The sequence below is a fragment of the Hibiscus syriacus genome, unplaced genomic scaffold, assembly GCF_006381635.1.
Source record: "Hibiscus syriacus cultivar Baekdansim isolate YM2019G1 unplaced genomic scaffold, ASM638163v2 tig00000132_pilon, whole genome shotgun sequence".
Classification (NCBI taxonomy): Eukaryota; Viridiplantae; Streptophyta; class Magnoliopsida; order Malvales; family Malvaceae; genus Hibiscus; species Hibiscus syriacus.
In genome coordinates, this window is record NW_024061764.1 from 782,031 (window position 1) to 789,830 (window position 7,800).

The following is a 7,800-nucleotide window of genomic DNA, read 5'->3' on the forward strand; positions in this document are numbered from 1 at the left end:
CTAGATCATATCACATCTGGCATACTTATAAACATATATCATTTCTATTATTTCATTTATATACTAATCTAATCTATTTACCTAATTCAATTCATATAGTACCTATAACTTTTTAATATGAATCCGTAGATTTCTTTCATACAACCCATATATTATAATTTTATTTAAGTATATGTATCATTCCCATTTAGCTCATCTTATATGTTCCTATTATCACTTATGTTCAAGTCTCCTATTCGATATATTATTTTCATATCATCATATAGGTCAATATTATCTATCTTGTTTCAATTCTCATTCAATGATATAATTCTATTTTACTATTTCACATAAATGATCATACTACTATGTACTTGCCCAACTCACATTCTTATTGTTTATATAACCTTTACATTTGATTACTTCATTCATATCATTTCTTTTAAACTCGCTTTTTAGCATATTCTCATATTATTACCTAATGTATCCCATATCATGTATTCGCGTAGTCTTATATTCCATTTCTATATATCTCAAAGATCTTATCACATAACTTCTCTTTTGTATTCATATAATTTCTTATCATATCATATATTTTATATCATCATAACATAGCATATATTCACATCAACCATTAAATACATATACAATAACATGTCCACACATACCATAACATATAACTTAGACACTCATAACAAACACATGTTCATGTTCATACTTCATGTACAACATTATAAAAAATAGACTTGTCGCAAGTCTTATTTCCCATTAAACATCATATATAACATAATGTGCACTCACCTGGCCTCACTAGTCACTACCGCTTTTATGATTTCCTTTCTTTCAATCGAATCTTAACTTGATAATCGTTCGAGAATTTGTTCATGTTCGATATCTACATGATCATACATTGATACATATCAGTATCCCATTGATATACTCTAATCTATCATTTCTTAGACCAAAAGAAATGTCTATTTCAATTTCCCCTTGAAGTGCATCGATACATTCTACAGTGCATCGATGCATTCTTTAACATGTGCATCGATGCACTACCCATGCATCGATACACAAATCACCTTCGATGTTTTCATTTTAAGGAGGTGCAACGATGCACTCCTTATGCATCGATGCACTAACTGCATTCGATGTTTCCATTTTTAATGGGTGCATCGATACACACTGAAGAATTTCTGGAAATATCCTTGATGCATTAGTACACATTTAATGTGCATCGATGCACATAGCCCAGAATTCATTTTTATGCCCAAAAATCTACTCTTTTCAGCTTAATAACTTCCTATATCATCCCATTTCTTATTCTTAACTTACATACTCATATTCAAACTCATTTCTATTCATTAATCACCTCTTTAACATCAAAATCCTATTCTCCATATGTAATTCAAGAATTACACTAAATTTTCAACATGTTCCAAATTCAATTCTATTGCTTCTAACTTCTTAATTAGACCCTTGACAAGTCAAATTCATCCTTAGAACTTCAAAAACCTTTTTATCATAAAAGCTCATTTATAAACTCTTAATAGAAATTCTTTTCTAATTCTCTCTTCTTAGTGTTTTAAACTTATATAAGCTTTCCTTAAGCTTATATAACCCCCAAAGACTCAAATCCAACTTAAATATTCTAGAAATCAATAGCTAAATCAAACTTGCCTTTGCTCTTGGCTTCTACGTGAAGAAGAAGAAGAAAGGAGAAGAAGATAACTCTGGAGAAATCTCTCTCTTTCCATGTGGTTCCCTTTTCTTATAAAGGAAGAATAAAAATCTTACTTGTCTATTGACCATTTTACCCTTTAATTCATTCCATAATTACTAAATAACCTTCATCATATTTTTGCAATAAATCATTGAACTATTCAATTATCCTACTTTAATCACCAATTTCTGAAATTTTATAATTTAGTCACTAACCCATAGATTGGGACGTTACACATGTAAACTCTTTTTACATAAAAAATTACACTTGATTCGGCCGAGAATTGGCTAAACCTATAGCTCTGATACCAATAAATGTAACACTCATCTCCCGTATACCTTTATGTATACGAGATATAGTTGTCACATCACTTTTAAAACAATTTTCCATTTAAAAATACGCACAATTTTGTTTCATTTTGTATATCATTATAGCTTACTCATAATGAACACATGCATTAAACTTACATATACAACAAAATAGATGATTCATATTTCACCGTTATACATTAGTTTAATTCAGAAGCTTTTCAAGACATTTTCACTAAACCTATTAAATGCCAACTAAAATATATCAAAACCAGACAAGTATGTTATACTGTTACTGATGAGGCAACTTTGACTTGATGTCTACTGATCTCCTTACTCAGCTAATATTCCACCTACGCGTGAAATAAACACAAGTTAAGTATTACTTAGTGAGGCATAATTAATCACAAGTAAAATTTTAACACAAGTTATTTTATTACACTTTACATTTCAAGGGATCTTTCATTTCAATAAGTATTCTATAATTTGCATCACTGGTGCTAATATCATCATTTATCAACCATCACTAAAATCTATGTGGTTTGCATACCCATTCCCTATATAAAAATCCACTTATTTATTAAAAATTTCTTATGTTTATACACATATATTTCCCATACGGAAATTCATACACTTAGTATGAATTTATTATCATTTTAGCACACAAGATACCCAATACGGAAATTCATACACTTAGTATGAATTTCTTATCATTTTAGCACACTTAGTGCCATTTGGTAATCACCATACATACATCAATAATTTATACCACTATGACAATTATATCATATACATACATAATTTAATGCACTCACCTAGATCATTTTCTTAAATATCCAAAATGGGAAGATGATTACACTGGAACTTGGCCCTTTCCTTTCGCCTTACTTGACTAGGGAGCTTGATTTCGATCTATTCCACATTCATTAAATACATGCAAAATATCAATTGTTAGTATATTTCCTAACAAATATAACTTAAACATTAATAAAAAATATTTATTATTAACATTTCTACAACAATATCAGCATAACTTAAAATTTATGGTTCTTCAGTATCGATACCCCTACCATGGTATCGATACTACCCTGCTATGGTATCGATACCCCCTTCTGGTATCAATACCAAAATTAGATTTGATGTGGCTTGGTATCGATGCCCTCACCATAGTATCGATACTACTATACTATGGTACCGATACCCCCTCCGGTATCGATACCAAAATTAGGTTCGATGTTACCTGGTATCGATACCCTTACCATGGTATCGATACTACCTTATCGGTACCGAGACTGATTGAATCAGTATCGATACTTCTCATCTAATTCAACCCAATTTTTGCCTATAGTATCGGTATTGTTCTATCAGTACCGATACCCATACCTAGTTTTTCCAGTTTTCAACCCGAGACATACCCAAATTTGGCAAATTGTTTTTCACATTTACCCCTAACAATACTATGTAACCCTTCTCTACTTATCCATACCAAATCTCTTTCATTTGGATACTTAAAATATCTAGTAACTCTCAAATTCATTTGATTATAAGAATCATACCAAGATTTAAAACTTGTTTTTAAACTCATTCTATGCTTCTAATCTTTTATTTACTTCATTTGACAAATCAATTCTACCAATAAACATTAATAAAACCTCATATATTAACATATCATTATAACATCCATTTTCTAAAATCTCTTTTATTCCCCTTATCTCATTATTTTAATCTCATCTAAACCTTCCTTATGCTTCCATCATATACAAGGCTTCAATAACCAATAAAAATTGAAAGAATAAACCATTAAATTGAAAACTTACCTTTAACCAACAAAAATTGAAGGAATAAAGCATTAAATTGAAAACTTACCTTTAAGCTAAGGAGGAGCTTTTCTACGAGGGAAAGAGGAAGAAGAGAATAAAGACTTTTTATGTAACCTAATTCCCTTTTCCCCTTTCTTTAATACCAATCTAAAAAGGCATTTTAAATTATTTTTCACTTAAAGGACTAGAATGCCCTCTTAATAATCTATTGTCACAATTTAATCTCAACCATTAATCCTAATCATTCTCATTTTTCATTATTTAATAGAATAAATCCTCATATTTTTAAATCATTTCAATATAATCCCTAACTCGATATTTGGGGCATTACAGTTTGATTTCTTGGATAGGTGTTCTAACCTTTCTTCAAGTGTCTTGAACTTGTATTTATATGTTGGAATGTGTTTGTGGCCATTTCTAGCCGTTGGGAGTGATTTGGAGCCGTTAGGGATGTTTTCTCTATAAAATAAAACTGCACAGGACAGAGGGTATATGTACTCTTATAGGAAGTATCGGTACTACCTTTGTAATATTTAAATAAAACTAGTCGTTGGACCTGAGGGTATCTATATGGTATCGATACTGTTTTGAGAAGTAGTATCGATACTTCTTTGAGTATAGGTACCTATTTTGCATTTTAGAATTTGAGAAAGCGGGTAGTATCGATACTACCTTTATAGTATCGATACTTCTCTTACCTAGGGTATCAGTACCACATGAACAATATCGGTATTATTCATATAGTATTGATATTGTAAGAACAATATTGGTACTACATACATTGAAAATCAGTTTTGTGCTCAAATTCACTTTTAATGGACTTTGAATTATTTTTGAAAACTTTAAAAACTTTGAATAAATTCAATTCAAGTCCAAAAATATTTTTTTCTTAATTTGTTATATCAAAATATTATAAAACATGGTTCAACAGAAATACAAAATAATCAGCCAAAAAACGAAAATAAAAAATGAACAAAAGCAAAAAAAAATTGGAAAAAGGAAAAAGGAGACATATATAAACCAAAAACCCAACTTTTTGAGGGCATTCGAATACTATTATAAAAACGAGAAAAAAAGCAAAACGAAAAAATCTCACATTTTTCTCTAAACCAAGACCATGCCCGCTTCATCGGAGACAAAGAAACACCACTGAAGGTAAAAAGCCTTCATCTTTTGTTCTAGGTTTGGGGTTTTAGTTTCTAGATTTCAAATGAGGGGTTTGATTTTGGGGGTTTTAGGTTTTTGAATGGGTGGCTTTTATGACTTTACAGATAAAGGGAGAGAGAATAGGCGTTTCGGGTTCTTTTTCCCCATTAGTGCCACCGATCTACAGCGATCGTGGGGAGGTTTTTTTCTTACGTCAAGGAAGCAAAGTGGGAGATGAGAGCTTGTTGGGATTATCGAATGAAACTCAAATGAAAAACCAAAATATTTTCCAAGAGAGTTTGAATTATTTTTAAGTTTAGGGAGTAAGGAGATTAAAAGATAGAAAATTTTGCACAAGGATTTATAGTGGTTCGACTTCTCAACCAAGTCTACATCCACTACCTTATCTCTTCACTAAGGATTTTCTAACAAATTTACTAATTTGTTCTTTCTTTTTACAGGATAAAGAGATAACCTTTACACTACCTGACTTTTCAAAGGTTTAGCTAGAACCACTCCCCTTTTACAAAAAAACATAAAATGAGTAAACAAGAAAACCTCTAAAAGGTAGGTGTTTACAAGATTAAGCTCACTAAAACACTAATATTTACAAAAGAAAGGAAAATAAGAATAAAAACTCTTCTCTTGTGTTTGATTGTTTGGATAGGTGTTCTAACCCTTCTTTAAGTGTCTTCAACTTGTTTTTATATGTTGGAATGAACTTATGGTCATTTCTAATCGTTGGGGATGATTTGGAGCCGTTGGAGATAATTGTTTTGCAAAATAAAACTGCCAATGACAGGGAGTATCGATACTCCTTTAATGAGTATCGGTACTACCTTTATAATATTTAAATAAACTAGCCGTTGGGTATGACCAATATTGATATTATGCTCATGGTATCAATACTACTGTGTAAAGTAGTATCAGTACTCTTTTGAGTATCGATACCTATTTTACATATTGGAATTTGAGCATTTTGGAAAACACATGGTAGTATCGATACTATCTAGAAAGTATCGATACTTCTCTTACCTTTCGTATCGGTGCCACATGAACAATATCGATAATGTTCATATAGTATCGATACTGTAAGAACAATATCGATACTATGTACCCTGAAAATCAGTTTTGTGCTCAAATTCTAGTTTAATGGACTTTGAATTACTTTTGAAAACTTTTCAAAACTTTGAACAAATTCAATCAAGTCCAAAAACATTTTGCCTTAATTTGTTATATCAAAATATTATAAACATAGTTCAACATAGCTATTTCAGATTTCTCTCATAGGCAAAAATGAAATATGGTATAAACTGAAAATATGATATGGTTTTCCTTAGTTTTAGCATATATATCAGGCGCCAAACGACACCGTTTCGGGCGAAGGGTTCAACGCCTAGTCTTAGGGCCAAATAACATAGTAGGACTTTCATTCTTTGTAATGGTTCATCTTAATCCCTAAATAATAGTTTTGTCTTTATGTTTCAAGCTTTAGATTTTATCATGCTTGTATTTTTGTCATTGAATAAAAATCCTAACCATTTTATTTTAAGCATTTATCTTTTTGCACTTACATTTTAATCACTGTCATGTTATCATTCCATCTTTGTTGATATTTGACTTTGGTCATGAAATTTACTAAAATTACAGTTTGGTCACTTCTTTTCAATGTTGCCTTTGGTTAAATACCCATTTATGCCTACCAATTTATATTTAATTTCATTCTAGTCCTTAGTTTTATTACATGTGAAAATGGCTTTATTAACGCTTTAAGCCCTCCACTTTTAACCCTATTTATATTATGGCTATTGTTTAGGCCTAATTTAATTTATTTTAGGATTAGTCCTTGCCATTTCTATTGGATTATGATTTAATCCCTATTTATGCCTTAAATTTGATGATTTGGTCCATGTGCTATTATGGTTTTTAGTTTGTTCTAATCTGTGTTTTTAATATCACATGTTATTGTGGCATATATATATTCTTTTATATGGATATTTAAGTCTAGTCGTAAATATTGGATGCTAAATTTATGGTGTAGTCATTAAATGGGTAAAACACTCTAAATATTCGATCATGATATTTTATTAAATTTCATACTCATATTCATCTTCAAGGACACTTGACATAGAATGAGCGTGAAAAGCACAACTTCATAGAAGTAGTGCGATTCAAGACGATATTCGAACAAAAGGTGAACTTGAAATAAATTGAATTTTTTAAAATAAAATAGAATAATTATTTCTTTCGTTCATTTTATTTTAAAATAATGGCAATGTATGTCTTTTTAAATAATGCGCTATTTTCTGAAATTATTTATTTTTTTATTCGATTCATAATCTTTTGATAATAATGAAGAGGGAATATTAGAAGAGAAATAGATGGGATAGACTTCCCATTAGAGGATGTGCAAATCCTGAGATTTATCCTCAAATTAAAAAAATTCCTTAATAAATAATTGTAAACAAATTAATTAAAGTTTAATAAATGGATCATATTCTAATTTTATATTCAAATTCGTAGTTTCACTACCACGATAATGTATAAGTGAATAAGTACCAATTTTGGGCAATGTGGTGGTGATTTTTCTTTATCATGCATAATCAACTCTCGAACTCTTTAAATCAATTTCTTTTTGTAAACTTAGACTGATTTATGTCTTTTAAATAATTTTTAATCATTTAAAAGGCGTTTTTAGGTATTCGACCTACCTAACCTAAAGGTCGATGGTGAATCCTACTCAATTTGATCAACATAATTAAAAATGTATATTTTTAAAATAAGTCGTAAATGAACTTTTCTTTTAAAATGTAAAACTTTTAAAATA